A 21357-nucleotide genomic window follows, 5' to 3' on the forward strand; every position below is an offset into this window, starting at 1 on the left:
CGAAAAGGGCGACTGCCTCTCAGGAGCCGTAAAGCAATGTCATCAGGATCCTGTGGGGAGAGAATGTTGACACAGAGTCTGCATGTACGAGGCATCGGTGCAGTGACATCCTTATCAGCTCTGACTTTGGGAAGCATGTTTACCAGTATAAATGTCAAACACTGATAGAAAAACAGTGAATTTCAGCTGGCGTGCAAGAAAGTAAAGCTGATTACAACTCTATGAAGTGCTTCAGCTAAAACTGACAAATATAAATGAGTGTTATACACTATTAATATCAGCTATTGCACCAAGCACAGGCTTCCTCCTGGTAGGAAAGCAGGCAGGAGTGGAGCTTAGGACCAGGCTACTAGGAGCAAGGTACAGGGGAGAGCCCGAGCCTACCACTCTGTGCCCAAGCTGGAGCAGCCATTTGCTTAAAATGGCTGCCCAGCATCTTGAAGGAGGAGAGAGAGAGGGAGGAGTTGTGATCCTGAGACCGGTAGCAAGCCATTGGCTATTTGGCAAGTCCTAGGGACCGGGGAGGCTACAGGCTTGCCTACCTCACCCTCAGGTGCTATCAACCCCAGGGACCTAGCCTTGCCTGTGGCCCTTGCCCTGGTGGTCTAGTGATGCAGCACAGAGAACTGTGCCCCCACTGCACCTGCCCCCTGCTGTCTCCACCAGCTGGGAGGATCGCCACATGGTTGTGGCTCCCCGCAAGCAGGGAGACGGTCTCCTTACCGTCACAGCATCCGGATGCGGCTGCGGGGCTTCCCCCGAGGACTATGCTGCTTGTGTGTCCCCGTGGCGTAAGTTACACAGTTGCCGGTACTGCTGTCGCCATGTGGTGGAGTGACGGTATGGGCGCCCAATGGATGCCTATACCACCGCTCAAAAAGTGTAAAAAAACAGATAAAACTAACCCGGGAGGAAGACTCCCCCTCTAAAGTGGTGCCTGCTCCTGTTGGCACCAAGTAAAATCTGACGGGCCTTGGCCGAGGGGAGGAGTATAGCGGAAATGGATGCCTAGCACGCTGGGATTTTAAAAGTTAACCCTTTGGTGCCTGCTCGCACCCTCACAACTTACTGTATATAACCCAGCGTAGCTCCTGTGCCCCCTAGAGGACATAAAAGAAACATCAGATAAGTTAGCTACTGCAGAGGGGATGGGAAGCAAGAGTATAAAACACAAAATACACAGCTGCGGGACCACAATAATAGGTATAGATAATAGAGGGGGGAACAATAATATTTGAGGGTGGTTCAATAAATAAGGTAACAAGACCTCTCACGTGTGTATTGTTCTCTATTTCATTCTAATGTCCCATCAGTCCAGAGCAGGTAGACCACTGCTTCCTCTTATGACCATTAGACTGTGCCTCATACAAGTCATACTGGGTTAACATCAGCTGTAAGATGGCAGGGTTGGCGGAAACCAGATTTTTGTGTTTTAACGGCACATCAGCAGCTGAAATTCATCACCAACTTTTCGAGGTGTTAGGTAATACCATAATGTCATGGAAACCGGTTTAGGCACTGCCTTTGATAACACCAGGACAGACGTTCAAAATGATCAGCAATCAAGCATGTCCACCACAGGCAGTGCACCAAACCTATTTCCTTGACATCACTTTTCCTTGCAATATATATCTATGTTACAGATGTATCCTCATATCATTGCTGCAGTCACGCTAAGCAGCCCCTCCCGGCGTGCCAGATACAGTGAGACTCTGCTAGCGTCAGGTGTTCTTTTGCTGAAAATGCATCTTAGTCACAATGCGAAGCTAACAGGATGCACCCTGAGATTGAACTGCTTAATAGGATATGTGTGCAACTGAGTCTCTGAATCTGTATACAAAGTGCTACGATGCAGTGGCTGCAGCTATTTTCATGCCAAGTTCCATTATTTTACTTATAGACGACTAAGCCGTACACAGATACACAAGTGTCGTATACAGTATCAAATTAATCAGCACAGTCTGCTTGTGCATCCTTTTTTCCTTCATCCACTAATTGGCACTGGAGTATGTACATTGGGTAAAGTCGGATTGACATTGTCGGAACCGGGGCCAAAACCTGACGGATTTGGCCATGGAATCCTACAAAACATGTGGATCTGCAGCTAATCCGCTGATCCACGTGGCAATTCCGACTTGTCGGAAAGTATTGAATAGGTCGGAACAGATTCCATCCTAAAAAAGTCGGACACTGCCGTCTTTCCGACAAGACGGCAGTTTCCGACTACAATTGAATACCCCCCTATAAATACAGTGCATCCAGACAGTATTCACAGCGCTTCACTTTTTCCACATTTTGTTACGTTACAGCATTATCTAAAATTTTATAAATTTATTTTTTCCTCAAAATTCTACACACAATACCCCATAATGACAACGTGAAAAAAAGGAGATTTATGGTAAGAACTTACCTTTGTTAAATTTCTTTCTGCTTAGTACACTGGGTTCCACAGGGATAACATCGGGGTGTAGAGTTGGATCTTGATCCGAGGCACCAACAGTCTAAAAGCTTTAACTGTTCCCAAGAAGCACAGCGCCGCCTCCTCTATAACCCCGCCTCCGTGCACAGGAGCTCAGTTTTGTTAACCAGTCCAATGCAGTAGCAGGTAAAAGAGACAACATATACCACAGTCTCGCGACAGGAGAAGGTACCAGCAGCTTATGCCATATAAACCCAAAGAAGCTAAGTGCGTCAGGGTGGGCGATCTGTGGAAACCAGTGTACCTCGCAGAAAGAGATTTAACAAAAGTAAGTTCTTACCATAAATCTCCTTTTCTGCAGCGGGGTACACTGGGGTTCCACAGTGATAACCTCGAGGATGTCCTAAAGCAGTTCCTCATGGGAGGGGACGCACTGTAGCGGGCACAAGAACCCGGCGTCCAAAGGAGGCATCTTGGGAGGCGGAAGTATCAAAGACATAGAACCTTATGAACGTGTTCACCGAGGACCACATAGCCGCCTTGCACAATTGTTCAAGGGTCGCACCACGGCGGTCCGCCCAAGAAGGTCCAACAGACCGAGTAGAATGGGCTTTGATGATAGCAGGAGCTGGACGGACAGCCTGTACATAAGCATGTACAATCACCATTTTAAACCATCTGGCCAAGGTCTGCTTGTTGCCACATTTGTGAAAACCAAAAAGGACAAAGAGAATCAAATCTCCGAAGAGAAGCTGTCCTCTTCACATAAATACGGAGAGCCCGTACCACATCCAAAGACCGCTCTTTGGAGGATAAACCTGGAGAAGTAAAGGCCGGAACCACAATCTCTAGGTTAAGGTGGAAAGATGACACCACCTTAGGGAGATAACCAGGGCGAGTTCTAAGAACCACATGGTCACGGTGAAAAATCAAAAAGGGTGACTGACAGGACAAGGCACCCAAGTCTGAAACCCATCTAGCAGAGGCAATAGCCAGCAAAATCAAGAACTTAAGAGTAAGCAATTTAAGGTCTACAGACTCAAGAGGCTCAAACGGAAACTCTTGTAAGGCATCCAGAACAACCGACAAATCCCAAGGAGCCACAGGCGGGACATAGGTTGAATCCGTAAAACACCCTGAGTGAAGGTATGAACATCAGGCAGAGTCGCAATTTTTCTCTGAAACCATATCGACAAGGCAGAAATATAAACCTTGAGGGAGGCCAGACAAAGGCCTAAGTCCAGGCCCTGTTGCAGAAAAGCCAAGAGTTTGGTGGTACTGAACTTGTATGCATCATAATTGCTAGTTGCACACCAAGCAAAATAAGAATTGCAGACCCTAGGATATATCCGAGCAAAAGCCGGCTTACGGGCCTTTAACATAGTTTGAATGACCGCCTCAGAAAAACCTTTGTCCCTTAGTATGGAAGCTTCAAGAGCCACGCCGTCAAAGCCAGCCGGGCCAAATCCTGGTAGACACAAGGGCCCTGAACAAGGAGGTCTGGGCGCTGCGGAAGCAGAAGAGGACGCTTTATCAATAGACCCTGCAGGTTTGAGAACCAATGCCGTCTGGGCCACGCCGGAGCGAATAGAAGCAGTATTCCTCCTTCCTGCTCGAACTTCCTTATCACCCTGGGCACAAGTGACACCGGAGGGAACACGTACAGCAGCCGAAAGTTCCATGAAATTGCCAGTGTGTCCACGAACGCTGCTTGAGGATCCCTTGTCCTTGCTCCGAAGACCGGAACCTTGTGATTGTGTGGAGACGCTATCAGGTCTACATCTGGTAGACACCCCAGTTTAGGATTCCCGGAATGAACGCTGCCGATATGGCTGGCAGCTGGCGTTCCGCCCAACGAAGGAGTTTTGATACTTCCTTCATTGCCATGCGGCTTCAAGTGCTGCCTTGATGATTTATGTATGCCACCATGGTGGCGTTGTCTGAATGTACTTGAACAGACCGGTTCTGTACTAGAGACAGGGCTAGTGTCAACGCACTGAACACTGCCTGCAATTCCAGAATGTTTATCGGGAGGAGAGATTCCTCCCTGGTCCACCGACCCTGAAGAGAGTGTTGCTCTAACACCGCGCCCCAGCTCCGCAGACTGGCATCTTTTGTCAGAAGTACTCAGTTGGAGATCCAGAAGGGACGACCCCTGCTCAGCCACCAGCTCAGTGACAAGCGGACCTCCGGAGTCAAGGAGATCATGTGGGTCCTGATCCGGTGAGGCAGGCCATCCCACTTGGAGAGTATCAACCTCTACAGGGGGCGGGAATGAAATTGAGCGTACTTCACTCTGACGAAAGCCGACACCATGAGGCCTAGTACTTGCATTGCCGAATGTATCGACACACTTGGGCGAGAGAGGAATCATCATATCTTGTCCTGAAGTTTCAGGATCTTTTCCGGGGAGAAAAACAACCGCTGGTTGTGGGTGTCCAATAGTGCTCCCAGGTGCACCATGCTCTGAGCAGGGACCAGGGAAGATTTCTTCCAATTGATGAGCCACCCGTGGGCTTATAGGAATTGGACCGTTAGTTCCAGATGACAGAGGAGAACCTCTGGAGCAGGGGTGGCCAACCAGTCAGAAACAAAGAGCCTAAAAATCTTGTTAGGCACGTCAAAGAGCCAACATAAAGACACAGGCGCACATGCAAAAATGGGGTGTCGCCTTGTGTCTGCTAGGCCAAAACTCTGGTATAAAATACATTTAAAAAGCCAGATCCACATAAAATAAATTTTTAAAGCCAGATCCAACATAAAATACATTTAAAAAGCCACTTCCACATACCCTACTGTGTCACTTCAGCCAGCTACCTCATGTGTCACTCCTGCTAGCACACTCCTACAGTATGTCACTACAGCCAGCTACCCCATGAGTCACTCCTGCCAGCACTCTCCTGTGTCACTCCTGCCAGGACCCTCATGTGTCACTACAGCCCCCCCGAAAATACACCTCGTGCCATTGCAGCAGCCCCTTATGTGTCCTCTGTTTGCCAGTAGGTTTCTCACCTCTAGTATCTGGCTCTCTCAGTTCTCAGTTTCTGTAGTGCTGCTGCTGCCTGTCTGGCTGGAGTGCAGCAGTTTCTGGATCTGTTGTGGTCACGTGACTTCGAGTGTCGGGAGCCACATTTGAATAAAGAAAGAGCCGTATGAGGCTGAAGAGCCACAGGTTGGCCACCGCTGCTTTGGAGAGTTCACCAGGATCAACAAGTCGTCCAGATACGACAGGATCCTGATACCCTGATTGCGAAGTAGAGTCGTCATGACCGCCATGACCTTGGTGAAAATTCTTGAAGCCGTAGTCAGACCGAAAGGTAAGACCTGGAATTGAAAATGTAGGTTGCCAATAGCAAACTGCAGGTATTGCTGATGCGATACTGCAATAGGAATATGCAGGTAAGTATCCTGTATGTCCAAGTATACCATATAGTCCTTGGGCTCCAAAGCTAAAACAATAGAGCAAAGCGTTTCCATACGGAATTTGGAAACTTTCACATATTTGTTCAAAGACTTGAGATTGAGAATAGGCCGAAAGGACCCATTCGGTTTTGGAACTAGGAACAGCGTGGAATAGTGCCCCCTGTCTCTCTGAGCCAGAGGCACTGGTACTATCACTCCTGTATCCACGAGAGATTGCACCACCAAATGGAGAGTTTTCGCTTTTACCTGATCCAAAGGGATGTTTGTTGAGCAAAACTGGCGAGAGGGATGTTTCCTGAAAGAGATGGCGTATCCGTGAGCGACGACTTCCCTTACCCAGGCGTCCAAAGTGGTCTGTAACCACGCCTGAGCAAACCATATAAGTCGGCCTCCCACCCTGGGAACCCCCAGGGGAAGGCCTGTCCCGTCACGCAGCAGGCTTGGAAGCAGGCTGACGGGCAGCCCAGGCACACTTAGGTTTGGGCTTAGAGGTTTTGGAAGTGCGCGCCTGTTTCGGGTACGCCAGACCCTTTGCTTTACCTGGAGGTCGAAAGGAATGAAAGGAAGTACTCTTAGTCTTCGGAGCCGAAGGAGAAGTACTAGGCAGACATGCAGTCTTAGATGAAGCTAAGTCAGTAACAATCTTTTTGAGATCTTCCCCAAAAAGAATGTTTCCCTTAAAAGGAATCATCTCCATGGTCTTTTTAGAGTCCAGATCTATGGACCAGGACCGCAACCAGAGGATTCAGTGAGCCAGAATAGACATAGTAGACGCTTTGGCCGCCAGCATACCTGCATCAGATGCCACCTCCTGAATATAATGAGAGGCTGTAATAATGAATGAAAGACATTGTCTAGCATTATCAGGAAAATCAGACGGTAGTTCTGTCTCCACTTCCTGAACCCAGGCCTCTATAGCCTTAGCAGCCCAAGAGGCCGCAATAGTGGGCCTATGTACAGCTCAAGCAAGAGTGTAAATGGACTTCAAGCAACCCTCCACAAGCTTATCCGTCGGTTCCTTCAGCGAGGTGACGATAGTGACAGACAGAGCAGAGGACTCCACCAGACGTGCGACTTGTGAATCCACCGGCGGAGGTGTTTCCCAATTTTTACTTAACTCTGCGAAAGGGATAACGGGCTAGCATCTTTTTAGACAGAGCAAATTTCTTTCCTGGATTCCTGACGAATGTCAACCAAGCGGTAAGGTAAACCAAGGTAAAACTAATTTAGTAACCTTCTGACGTTTAAACTTATCTCGTTTCTTAGAGGTAGCTGGAGGCTCTTCGTCTTTGAAGAATCAGCCTGATTGCCTCCAAGAGGTCAGGAACATCCACTTGTGTCAGAGATTTCCCATCAGAAGCATCTGCATCAGTGTCTGAAGGGTGAGTGTAAGCGCCATCCTCATCAGATGAAGTATCCGAAACGTGTGGATTGTGAGGAAGTAAAGGCCCGTTTAGATGACCCCTTGGTATTAAATGGGCGAGAGTCAGGATTTTGCTTAGCCAGAGACTGATTTAATTGCTGTAACTGAGAAGACAGAGTATCTGCCCATGGCGGATTAACTGCAGGGACCATATGTATCTGTAATGGCACAGGAGGTCCCATAGGGGGCGCAAGTCTAGTTACTAGCATAGTCAGTACATTAGAAAAAGCAGCCCAAGGTGGGTCTTGATTTGCCCCGTTGCCGCAGACTCACTAGGGGGTATAGAACCCCCAGTACCTGAACCCTCAGCTGCTATGATTTCCTCAGAGAAATCCGTGGCATCAGCACTGCATGGTGCAGGATCAGCCATAGATCGACCACCCTGTTTAGCTGACATTATATGTAAGCGTAACCTTGGGTGTAACAGTACAATATAAGCAGACAAATTACCTGACAAAGGTGGTCATTCCGAGTTGGTCGCTCGTTGCCGATTTTCTCTATATTGCGATTAGTCGCTTACTGCGCATGCGCAAGGTTCGCAGAGCGCATGCGCTTAGTTATTTTACACAAAAGTAAGGTATTTTACTCACGGCATAATGAGGATTTTTCATCGTTCTGGTGATCGTATTGTGATTGACAGGAAGTGGGTGTTTCTGGGCGGAAACTGGCCGTTTTCTGGGAGTGTGCGAAAAAACGCTGGCGTTTCTGGGAAAAACGCGGGAGTGTCTGGAAAAACGGGGGAGTGTCTGGGCGAACGCTGGGTGTGTTTGTGACGTCAAACCAGGAACGAAACTGACTGAACTGATCGCAATGGCTGAGTAAGTCTGGAGCTACTCAGAAACTGCTAAGAATTTTCTATTCGCAATTCTGCTAATCTTTCGTTCGCAATTCTGCTAAGCTAAGATACACTCCCAGAGGGCGGCGGCTTAGCATGTGCAATGCTGCTAAAAGCAGCTAGCGAGCAAACAACTCGGAATGAGGGCCAAAAACCCCCTATATAGTGTGACTACAAGCAGAGCACAAACAGAGGATTTAAGAGGTATATGGTAACTGAAACACACAGAGAATACCAAAGTAGTATATCCTGTGAAACACTATATTTATGAGGACCCTGACGCACTTAGCCCCCTCAGGGTACAGAATATAAGGATAGCAATATGTGTGTAATACACGAAATAGAGATCACACAGCAGCTATTGGCACACACTCAGTCACATATACAATGCAGAAATTATTACCAACAATAAAATGGCACTGGACTAGCAATACTAAGTACAACTGTACCACTAAGTAAAGCTATATAGGTATATAGATATACATCCAGTCTTTACTGTGCATTGTTATATCACAGGGTACTTGTACTAAATATCCCTGTAGTAATGCACTTGTTCTTAACTAACACTGTCTAAATGACATGTAGAATACTTAAGTGTCCTGTAAATGCACAGCGCTGATGATGCAGGCGGCTTTACAGAGGAGACATTGTCCAGCAGTCCCAGAATCAGCTCAGCATGTTGTGATGGCACCAAAAGCTGACAGGGAGTGAGGGAGACAGAGAGATGCAGCTCCAGGGCGGGAGCATTTACTCAGTAGCGGATCTTTCCACGGGCAAGCAGGACTTTTGCCCGGGGTGCCGCCTTCCGGAGGGCGCCGCACTGTGGCAAGATCCGCCACTGTGCCCCCCGCTTTGAAGGGAACCAGACGTGTAGCGTCTAGTTTCCCTTCATGGAGAGGACCTTTGTTGTGTGGTGCGCAATGACGTCATTGCGCACCGCACAGCAAAGGTCCTCTCCATGAAGGGAAACTAGACGCTACGGTCTAGTTTCCCTTAATGGAGAGGACTTTTGCTGTGCGGTGCACGATGACGTCATCGCACACCGCACAGCATAGTGGCACAGACACTAGGGGTCATAATTGACCTGTAGTGTCTATGCTGTTCTATGGGAGAGACGTAATAACGTCTCTCCCATAGATCGAGGAGAGGAGAGGAGAAGAGCGGCGCCGGCGGAGGAGGTCTGCAGCGGTCTGGATCAGGAACGGGGATAGTAAGTATACTTTTTTTTATTATTTTTTTTCTTTCAGCGGCGCTACAGGGGGCACAAATGGGGGCGTAACTGACCACACCCCCATCTGAAGCCACGCCCCTATACTTTGCCCGGGACGCCACCAGGGCAAGAATCGGCCCTGCATTTATTGTAAATGGTGCCCAGGGGCTGGGGGAGGGGCTACAGGTCAGAGCCTTATCCCCTTGCTGGACTTCACCACCTGGTACAGCGGGCCTCAATGAAACGGATTATAGGAGAATGCGACCTGTGCCCCTGCCCTGGTGGTCTAGTGGGGTCCCTGTACCAACACAGTGCCCACACCAGCGCGCGCGGCCTGTCTCCTAATGGCCACTCCGGATTGCGATTTGCAGCGGGGGGGACCCTTTTACCTCCTACCTTGATGCGGCCACGCGATCCCGGAGAGCTGCGGTGAGTGTGTGTGCCTGAGGAGAAAAAACGGAGCCCTCCGCTGTAAGTACCCGGCAACCAGGGCGTGGGAGTATACAGTGCCGCTGGGGGAGGTGATGGAGCTGCAGCATGAGATGTCAAAATGACATAAGCACTAGGAGTGCCTATGCTGCAGCCCTTGAAGTCTTCTATCTTCTTATAAAAGCTATTTTCAGGGCTGCTGCCTGTTAGTGTCCTGCCTGCAGGGCACCAACTTACAAACTGAGCTCCTGTACACGGAGGCGGGGTTATAAAGGAGGCTGCGCTGTGCATCTTGGGAACAGTCAAAGCTTTTAGCCTGTTGGTGCCTCGGATCAAGATCCAACTCTACATCCCGATGTTATCCCTGTGGAACCCCAGTGTACCCCGCTGCAGAAAGTTTTATTGTGATGTTTGCAAATTTATTAAAAATAAAAAACTAAGAAATCACATATACATAAGTATTTACAGCCTTTACCATGAAGCTCAAAATTTAGCTCAGGTGCATCCTGTTTCCACTGATCATCCTTGAGATGTTCCTACAGCTTAATTGGAGTCCATCTGTGGTAAATTCAGTTGATTGGACATGATTTGGAAAGTCACACACCTGTCTATATAAGGTCCCACACTTGACAGTGCATGCATAAACCAAGCATGAAGTCAAAGGAATTGCTGCTTTGAAGGTCCCAATGAGCACAGTGGCCTCCATCATCCATAAATGGAAAAAGTTCGGAACCACCAGGACTCTTCCTAGAGCTGGCCGGCCGTCTAAACTGAGCGACCGGGGGAGAAGGGCTCTAGTCAGGGAGGTGACCAAGAACGCGATGGTCACTCTGTAAGAGCTACAGCAGTCCTCTGTGGAGAGAGGAGAACCTTTCAGAAGTACAACCATCTCTGCAGCAATCCACCAATCAGACCTGTATGGTAGAGTGGCCAGATGGAAGCCACTCCTTAGTAAAAAGCATATGGCAGCCTGCCTGGAGTTTGCCAAAATGTGCCTGAAGGACTCTCAGACCATGAGAAACAAATTTCTCTGGTCTGATGAGACAAAGACAAAGATTGAACTCTTTGGCATGAATGTCAGGCATCATGTTTGGAGGAAACCAGGCACTGCTTATCACCAGGCCAATACCATCCCTACAGTGAAGCATGGTGGTGGCAGCATCATACTGTGGGGATGTTTTCAGCATCAGGAACTGGGAGACTAGTAAGGATAGAGGGAAAGATGAATGCAGCAATATACAGAGACATCCTGGATGAAAACCTGCTCCAGAGCGCTCAACATCAGACTGGGCCGACGGTTCATCTTTCAGCAGGACAACAACCTTAAGCACACAGCCAAGATATCAAAGGTGTGGCTTCAGGACAACTCTGTGAATGTCCTTGAGTGGCCCAGCTAGAGCCCAGACTTGAATCTGATTGAACATCTCTGGAGAGATCAGAAAATGGCTGTGCACCGACGCTTCCAATCCAACCTGATGGAGCTTGAGAGGTACTGCAAAGAGGAATTGGTGAAACTGCCCAAAGATAGGTGTGCCAAGCTTGTAGCATCATATTCAATAAGACTTGAGGCTGTAATTGCTGCCAAAGGTGCATCAACAAAGTATTGGGCAAAGGCCGTAAAAACTTATGTACATGTGATTTCTTAGTTTTTTATTTTTAATAAATTAGCAAAAATCTCAAAAAAACTTTTTTCAAATGGTCATTATGGGGTATTGTGTGTAGAATTTTGAGGGAAAAATTAATTTATTCCATTTTGGAATAAGGCTGTAACATAACAAAATGTGGAAAAAGTGAAGCGCTGTAAATACTTTCCGGATGCACTGTACAGTATTTAAATAACATTAAATGAGAGGGTTTCGGGCTGGGTGTGGTGTTGACATGTCCCGCTCAGGTAGCTGCTCCGGGGTACCCTGATGTCCTCTCAGGAGCCCCCTTTTAGCATGACTATCCTGCAGCTGAGGAGGCAAACTATTTCCTCCTAGATCGGTGTGCGCTGTACTCAGGACGCCCGTCACTCTCGGCAATGCCACCATGGTTTTCAACATAACATTAGCACTGGCCTCAGAAGCGGTGTTAACAGGGGACATACCGATGTCTGTAGATAACAGAATGCAGACTACTAGGCTTACCACGCTCTATATTAATGGATACAATTTTAAGGTTTAAAAAAATGCGGGAATGCTGTGACAAGGGGTTTAGTGACAAATTCCGTCACTTGTGTTGAGAGGCTGCATGGGGAACCGGTTACCTCCCATTGTTCCCAGTCTATCTGAGCGAAGCCCAAAGGAAAATACAGCATGCTTTTTCTCTGCACTGCTACTTCACCTATAGAGGGCATATGCAGGGAAGATAGTGAGACTCCTTTTTTTTTTCTTCATATAAAGAAGCTCTGTAAAATGTGTGACAGCTGCATTACTACAAGCATAAAATATCTGCTGTAACACATCAATAGCACCTCTCATTGCAAAGAGATCTTATGTATTTTGCTGCATATTATTCTGTGTAGTTTGTGCTATGTCATATAATTACACCACAGTTAGTGACAGCAGTGAGTACGTACTATTGTCTTCTAACACAACATAGGCTGTCTATACTAAACCCTTCCTACGAGGACAGCTATTACTTATTGTGTACACACAATGGGCGGTATTCAATTGCTTGAAAAGTCAGTTGGGAGTCTGTTTTCTAATAGACAGGAAAAAAACAGACACCCCACCGTCTCTAAGGGGTCTATTCATGAAGCAGTGAAAAGTGTGGAGAAATGAGCCAGTGGAGAAGTTGCCCATGCCAACCAATCATCGTTGAAGTAACAATTATAATTTGCATACTATACAATTGTACAGAGCAGCTGATTGGTTGGGCAACTTCTCCACTCTTTTCACTGCTTCATGAATAGACCCCTCAGTGCAGTTTGACTGTCGTAATGGTTAGCGTTACTGCCCCCTGGCAAGGAGTTTTACGGATTTGGTTCCCTCTGTGGCCTTAACAGTGTGGACCTTTCTCCTCCTTGTTCTTTCAGGGGTTCCTCTGAGTGCTCAGGTTCATCCCATCTTTATGTGTGTGTGTATATATATATATATATATATATATACACACACAGAGAGAGAGAGAGATCTTCTTGAGATATCATGAGCAAATAACTTTATTGTAATGTGGCAGGTTAAATATTTGAATCCTGGGTAAGACTGTATTTAGCTATTGCTTATCAGTCTCTTCACTAAAATCAAGTGTAGTATATGTTCTTATCAGTGTAATCATACGCCCCTATCTGGGGGCCATATATTACGTTGTTGTTGTTTTTTAACAGGAAGATAAAAGTAGATCTTGTTCTGTCCACTCCACGCATTGCCCTGGTATTGCAGTACCTCCAAGACCGGTGCACCTACAAAAAAGGGGACCCGGGTTTTGTTCCCAAGCTAATTCGGGACAGGTTCTATTTAGTAATCATTCCACTTTTCTACCTGCAGAGATCCACCGCCGCTACCTGTGGCTGGTGTCTGGGCCATTGGCCACAGTCATCATATGCATGGCAGTATGGGTAAAGTGAGCACCTTTATAGCAGGCCCCTTGGGTTCCAGGCCCGACCAGGGACAATGTCACTGTGTAAATCGGTTATACTCTGTTCCCGCCAAAACTACTTGCAGTTGTATCCAGGTCCACGTGAACACCAACCGTGCACTGGGGTTAGCTACATGATCACTAGGTCTGTGAGTCTTAAAATAAGATAGTAAATAAATAGATTAAAGGAGTCCCTAGACCATAACACCAGCAAAGGTACATGCGGACCTTTGCTCTGATCATGCTTTCATGTCACCAGGTGCAACAGACTAAAATTAGCAGGTGTAGCATATGGGTAGAGCTTGTGCTTCACATGTATGTGGGCAGAGTTCAATACCCAGCATATAGAGGTATGGTACCGTGTACAAAGTTATAGACAATCTGAATCTATCATAGATTCTTGCTAGCACACCTCTAAAGGTGTGTACAACACTGCACTGACTACCTATGAGAAGTGTCCACTGCTCTACCTGTGACTCATAGCAGTAGTCAAAGTAAATATATATATAAATATATATATTTATGTATATACTGTATGTATATATTTCTAGTGTATTCATTTACATGTACTCTCCTCTCCGTGATCTGGGAATTGTCTCTAACCTAAACATATCAACCGGTTTACGTTAACACTGCCAATTATTCTAGATCAATGTCACAAAATGTCTCTGTTCTCTGGTAGGGAATATATACGTTATAGTAAGAACTTACCGTTGATAACGGTATTTCTCCTATGTCCACAGGTTCCACAGGATAACAATGGGATATGATGGAGCTATAGCGGACTGGCACCAAACGATCACAAGCTTTCTAGCCTCCCAGGATGCAACAGGCCCGTCCATATATCCCCGCCCACTGGCTCAGGCAAATCAGTTGGATTCCAAAGCAATTAGGCAGGAGCATCATGTAGAGCCTTATTCAGTCGAGAAGAACACACATGCACACCCTTCCGTACAAGAAGGAAGAGGTTTAGTGAGTAGAAAGATCCCTAAATCAGGTGCGTCAGGGTGGGATCCCTGTGGAACCTGTGGACATAGGAGAAATACCATATGCAATTTAGTGGTGGGGACGCTCCTGATTGGACAGGAGAACCTTACGCCCGAATTCAGAGTCATGAGGCGCAAAAGTATCCAAAGCATAATGTCTAATGAATGTGTTAATGGAAGACCATGTGGCTGCCTTACATATCTGTTCTGCTGAAGCACCATGTTGTGCTGCCCATGAAGGACCTACCTAACATGTAGAGTGAGCAGAGACATTAGCCGGAACAGGGAGATCAGCTCGAGAATATGCTTCTGAAATCGTCATTCGAAGCCATCTTGCTAGCGTCTGTTTAGTAGCAGGCCATCCTCTCTTGTGAAATCCGTAGAGAATGAAGAGAGAATCTGTTTTTCTGATGGCACTGGTACGATCCACGTAGATCCTTAATGCCCGGACTATGTCCAGTGACGCTTCACCCGCAGAAAGTCCCGATACCTGAAAAGCCGGGACTAAAATTTCTTCATTAAGGTGGAATTTAGATGCCACCTTCGAAAGATACCCAGACCTAGTTCTGAGAACTGCTTTATCTTGATAAAAAATCAGAAAAAGAGAACGACAAGACAGCGCTCCTAAATCTGCCACTCTTCTAGTTGATGCCATAGTCAGTAGAAAGAGAACTTTAGCTGTCAACCATTTAAGATCCACTTTGTTAAGTGGTTCAAACGGAGCAACTTGAAGAGCTTTGAAAACTAAACTTAAGTCCCAAGGCACTGTAGGAGCAACAAAAGGCGGTTGAATGCGCAGCATTCCCTGGAAAAAAACGTATGCACATCCTGTAAATTGGCAATTTTCTTTTGGAACCATACAGTTAATGCCGATACTTGCACTCTCAAGGAAGCCACCTTCAAACCCTTATCCATTCCTGCTTGAAGGAATTCTAAGACCCTGGAAACTTGGAAAGATTTTGGGTCTATATTTCTTTCACTGCACCAATGAATATAGGCATGCCATATTCGGTGATAAATGCGAGCTGAGGAGGGTTTCCTTGCTCTGAGCATAGTTTGAATTACCTGTTGTGAGAATCCTATTGATTTCAGGATAGAGGTTTCACGAGCCACACTGTCAGTGACCGTCGATCCAGATGCCTGTGATAACAAGGACCCTGCATCAGTAGATCTGGACGTTGAGGGAGCAGAATTGGCGCATACATCGACATCCTCTGCAGATCTATGTACCAATGCCTTCTGGGCCAAGCCGGAGCTATTAGAATCACGGCACCCTTTGCTTGTTTTATTTTCCTCACCACCCTGGGTAGCAGGATGATCGGAGGAAACAAATATGCCAGATGAAAGTCCAATTTCACTGACAAGGCATCCACAAAGATCGCTCCGGGATCCTTTGTTCTTGACCTGTATGCTGCCACTTTGTTGTTCAGACGGGACGCCATGAGATCTCTCTCTGGCAAACCCCACTTGTCTACTAGAGTCTGAAATACTTCTGGGTGTAGTGCCCACTCGCTTGCTTGAATGGTGTGTCGACTGAGAAAATCCGCTTCCCAGTTTAGGACTCCTGGAACGAACACTGCGGACAATGCTGGAAGATGGAGTTCTGCCCACTTTAGTATGTGACTTACCTCCTTCATTGCTTTTTGGCTGCAAGTTCCTCCCTGATGGTTGAGGTACGCTACTGCCGTTGCATTGTCCGAGCAGATCTGGACTGATTTTCCTTGCAGAGTGTCCTTTGCCTGAATCAGTGCCATGTATATGGCCCGAAGTTCCAAAAGGTTTATTGGCAAGCAACTTTCTTCTTTGGTCCATTGTCCCTGGAACCATAATATTCCGGACACTGCTCCCCAGCCCTGAAGACTGGCATCTATTGTCAGGATCTCCCAATCTGATATCCAAAAGGGTCTCCCCTTGTTTAGATGGGATGTCTGTAGCCACCAGGCTAATGACTTTCTTACCTTTTCTGAAAGTACTATGGTCTGTTTCTTTATTGTCTGATGTACTCCATTCCATCTGGCCAGAATCAGACGCTGCAGTGGTCTTGAGTGGAATTGTGCATACTCCACCATGTCGAATGTTGACACCATCAAACCCATAATTCGCATTGCTGCATGAATTGATATTGTTTGACTGTGTGAAAACTCCTGAGTCCTTAACTGCACCTTGGATATCTTGTTCCGAGGTAAAAATATTATCTGCAGACTTGAATCCAATACAGCCCCCAAGTGAATCATCCGTTGTGACGGAATCAGAGATGACTTTGCCCAATTTATGAGCCACCCGTGCTCCTGTAGACAAGCTATTGTCTGTTGGAGATGGCCCAGGAGCAATTCCTGGGATTGTGCCAGGATTAAAAGGTCATTGAGGTATGGAAAAATTCTTATGTCCTGCTTGCGGAGATAAGCTGCCATAACCACCATAATTTTGGTAAATACTCTGGGGGCTGTGGCTAAAACAAAGGGTAAAGCCTAGAACTGAAAATGCTGCTGGAGGATGGTGAACCTGAGATAACACTGATGAGACAGTGCTATAGGAACATGTAGGTAAGCATCCTGTATATCCAGGGATACCATATCATCCCCTGGTTCCATGGCCAAAGCTATGGAGCATAACATCTCCATGTGGAACCGCGGTACCCAAATGTATTTGTTTAGCATTTTGAGATTGAGAATGGGCCAAAACGACCCATTTGGCTTTTGAACCAAAAACAGGTTGGAGTAAAAACCCTGTCCCCGTTGTGCAGGGGGTACTGGAATAATTACTCACGACTGAAGCAAGTTCAGAACTGCTTCTTGCAGGGCTCTGGCCTTCGCCTCTACCCGAGATGGGCTGGTGCAGAAGAACCTTCGAGGAGGCTGCTTCTTGAAAGGGAAAACATAACCCAGAGATACAGCTTCTTGCACCCAGGCATCTGTTGTAGACTGCTGCCTTATCTGTGCAAAATGAAGAAGTCGTCCCCCAGGCGGAGGCCCGCACCATCAGGCTGATGGCTTATCTTCTGGTTTGGAAGCTGGCCCAATGCTTCTTTGCCTTACCAAACCTATTGTATTGGGGCTGCTTACGTTCACTTTTTTGATTTTGCTTTTCCTTGCGACCGAAATGGCCGAAAAACCGGACCCTTAGACCTGGGATTACATGTGGCAGGAAACCTGACTTTCTTGGATTCTGCTTCTGATTCCAGAATATCTGTCAATTCCTCACCAAACAGAATAATTCCAGCAAAAGACAAAGATTCTAGAACCTTTTTTGATTCTGAATCAGCTTTCCATGTACGTAACCAAACTGCTCTACGAGCAGCTACTGTTAAGGCGGATGCTTTAGAAGCAATAGTACCCATATCTATTGCTGCTTTTTCAAGAATACTGCAGCCTGTTTCATGTGAGCTATATGGGATTTTTGCTCCCTAGAAGGTGCTGAAAGCCCATCTTCCAGTACCTCAGCCCATTCAGCTACTGCTTTTGCCATCCAAGCTGAAGCCATAGCTGGCCTTATGACTGCTTCCAACAGAGAAAATATGGTTTTCAAAAACCCATCCACTCTCCTGTCTGTGACATCATCTAATGACGTTGACGGCAAAGGCAATATAGATTTTCGCACTAATCGAATGACATGCGTATCTACTTTAGGAGTAACTTCCCTTTTTAAACAGTCCCCAGTTGGAAAAGGATCATTTGAATCCCATTTTCTGGGAATTCTGTATTTTTTATTGGGTGTAGCCCAAGCTTCTTCCATGATTTCCGTCAGCTGATCTGATCCTGGAAACTCCATCCTAACTGTTTTGGGATGTTTAAACACAGGTGCCTTCGTTTTTAACACCGGCTCTGCTGAATCCTCTAAGGACAGAATAGCCTTCATTGCTCAAATTAATTCAGCTACATCCACTGAGCCGATACCCTCTACCTGTTCTTTGTATGCTGAAGCAGAGTAGATAGAGCTATCATCATCTGATGTATCATCCTGTGTAGCCTGTAAATTTGATGATTTATTTACACTTGGTTTATCAGCTTGTTTCATTGGAGAAGCTGTTGGGGATATACCGTAGGAAGGGAGCTGCATGTATGGGTTAATAGTGTACCCTACTCCTGGTATTGAAGCTGTAGGAATTACTCGTTCAGCTATACTGGACAAGGTCTGTGCAAACATTGCCCAAGGTGGATCTACCTGACGCTGAACAGGGATCTGCCTTGTAATCTGCTGAAAAGCAAAACAATTTGCACATAAACCCTCCTGTACCAGATCCTGAGAGGATAATACAGTTTTGCAGGACAAACATGATATGAGTGTTGGTGTTGCTGTCAGTGTAACCTCGTCACTTTTGCCGCTCTTAGACATGATAAATAATCAGCACTTCCACAGTATACTACATAATTTGTGACTGTAATCACTTTACCCTTTAAAGTGATATCAATCTGACCCTACCCATGCACCAGCATTGAGGCTCAGAAGAAACCACTGACGTATATAAAGTCAGCAATCACACTAGCAGTCAGTCACATGTTATATATTAGTCATATGAGCATATTATCTACTACAAACACATTTCAAAGTATGTAGGAGTACATATTACTGCATTCTGTTCTATACAGATCTTAATGTATTCAGACGCAATGCGAAGAAAACCACAGTAATGTACACAGACTCATATGCAGTGGGCACTAAACTTAACTATTCATACTAACAAAAGTAGATAGAAATTTAGTGCTGTATAACCCATACCCAGTAGAGTGGGATACAGGGAGACTCACCTCACTTCCAAGATCGATCAATACGTTAGCGAACGCTGAGTGGATCCAGACGCAGTACACTGTCGCTCCGGGAACTTTAGGTGAACACAGACGCACTGTGCACACAGACGCTCCGGTCACACAGACGCCTGTACTGCGACCGGGTCTTCTCATGGTAGCTTTTTAGTGAACACAGACGCAGTGGCCTATGCTGCGACCGAGACCCCTCGTGGTAACATCTGAGGCGGAAGTGAGGCAACAGTTGGGAGACCGATGGAAACTGGTCATGAACTGGGGGAGAGGGGTGACCAGGAGAGCGTCTGACTCCCCACCGCTGACATCAACCCTAGGGATTGCAGCCTCATACTATTCCTGGTGCCTTATGATCCCTAAGGCCTAGCGCTCGAGCACCCGTGGTGGCGGCATGCCAGCTCAACTACTGTTTGGTAATCTCCTCCCAAAACACTGTGGCTGTGTCCGTATTCCTTCTCAGCGGAACCGATGCCTTACCTTCTCCGCGTGCTCCAGCCACAGCCTGGTCATGTCTGCTGGACCTGCTAGTATATCGGACACAGACGCCCTTCGAGACAGCACTTGTACCATGGGTAAGCGTTGTTGCGATCCGGCGGAGAGTTGTTGGAGCGACTCTTTCCAAAATGAGTATAAGACGCTGTTAGGAAATATCACTCAAAAACATAGTAAGACTATAAAAAATAAATTAAGAAAGCTTGGGGCTGACAAAATAGCAAACCCTCTGACCATGGTCCGGCTCCTGCTGCACCAAACAAAAAACTGATTTGCCTGAGCCAGTGGGCGGGGATATATGGACGGGCCCATTGCATCCTGGGAGGACTGATATCTTGTGATCATTTGGTGCCAATCCGCTATTGCTCCATCATATCCTATTGTTATCCTGTGGATAACCTGTGGACTGAGAAAGAAAATTTAATTCAAAGGACTCTTCAATAATGATTCCTGTGTGTGCATATACCGATTTCCACCCCTTTTCCTTTCAGTCCAGTAGTAGCTGTGGGAGGGTTATTAGAAAAAAAAGAAAAAAACTCAAGCAGTTCAAATACGGTATAACAAGTTTATAATAAACTGACCTTAACAAAACAGAGGGTCTTCTGTTTTCGGATGTTTGGCTGTGGTGCAATGGGGTTTTGGTTCTACAAGTCACTGGATTTCTAAGGATATGCATGTCAGTCAGGGGCCAGGTTATATTTCTACTTCTCTTGTTGGGGTCGTAAACAGGGTTTGTGGAGGCAATGAGGATTGCCGTTTCCATCACTTCCTTGCCCTCTACGCAGTTTCTTCTATTAACGAACTTGAGGTCCCCTATGAGGACCTTTCTCGTCCAGTATGAGTTTTTTTTGCTATAGGTTTTCAGCGGGCGTCGACACTTGGAGCAACTGAATGCCGTAGTGTCTCTCACAGGAAGTTTTTTTTATTGTCACTGCATATACTGTTGCTCATTCACAATAGACAATTTTTTTAGTTTTTTTCGCAAGCGCACACATCACCGTACAGGCTAGTAATAAGCAGACTGCTTCTCTCTACCGGGGACTTTCACCTGCTTCCAAATCTCTGGGCCATCTGGTAGTCCTGAACTTCCATAGTATCCTAGACAACATGGCAGTGACCCTCAGGGCTCCATTTTGGCTTTCCTGTGTTTGGTCTGTGGTTTTCTGCAGATCCTGCGGTCGGTCTGGTTGTCAGGTCTTGCTCCAGTAAGTCCTTTGATGCTAAGTTACTGCAGCACCATGTTATCCCAGTGGCTGCTTTCTCCTATGTTATAGTCTCCCTAGGCGTGGCTAATATGCTAATTTTCGCCGAGACTAGTTCAGGCTGACAGCAGTGGACTTTTTTCCCCATCTTCTTCTGCTTCAGGGACCCTGCTCACAGTTTCCTACTATTCTTCTGGGATTTCTTATTTTGGTCCCCAATGGTTTTGGTACCTTCGACTGTTTTTCCCTTGGGTTACTTCCGTAAATCAGATTGTGTGGGCTTCCCTTATCCTGGTGGATCTCCACTGTTGTCCAGGTTGACATGGGGTAGGTTTCGGGGCTTGGTGCTCTATTTTGTTACTGTCCCTCTCTGGTCGGTTTGGGGTTCGCACACTAATGACAGCCAATCCTGGCTCCTGCTTTTCCTTAACCATATGTTTTCTGTTGGTTGTGTTCCATGGCACATCAGATCCTTTCTTGTGTGCTATCCTGCCTACAGCGACAGGGGCTTACTTTTTCCCAGACTCTTATCCAGGTGATTAGTCTAGCCACTGGTGGGCCTTCACTTCGGTCTGCCTTGGTTTTTTCCTTTTTCTATACCTTCGGTGGGGCCCTCGTGGGCT

The 21357-nt window shown here is 46.7% G+C and overlaps 1 non-coding gene across 1 annotated transcript; it reads left to right on the plus strand.

Annotated features, from left to right (window-relative positions):
* Positions 1 to 12936: 12936 nt before the first annotated feature.
* On the plus strand, positions 12937 to 13126 carry LOC134931190 (U2 spliceosomal RNA). Its single transcript, XR_010179028.1, has one exon. It is a non-coding gene; the product is annotated as a U2 spliceosomal RNA (small nuclear RNA).
* The last annotated feature ends 8231 nt before the right edge of the window (positions 13127 to 21357 follow it).

The sequence above is a fragment of the Pseudophryne corroboree genome, chromosome 5, assembly GCF_028390025.1.
Source record: "Pseudophryne corroboree isolate aPseCor3 chromosome 5, aPseCor3.hap2, whole genome shotgun sequence".
NCBI lineage: Eukaryota > Metazoa > Chordata > Amphibia > Anura > Myobatrachidae > Pseudophryne > Pseudophryne corroboree.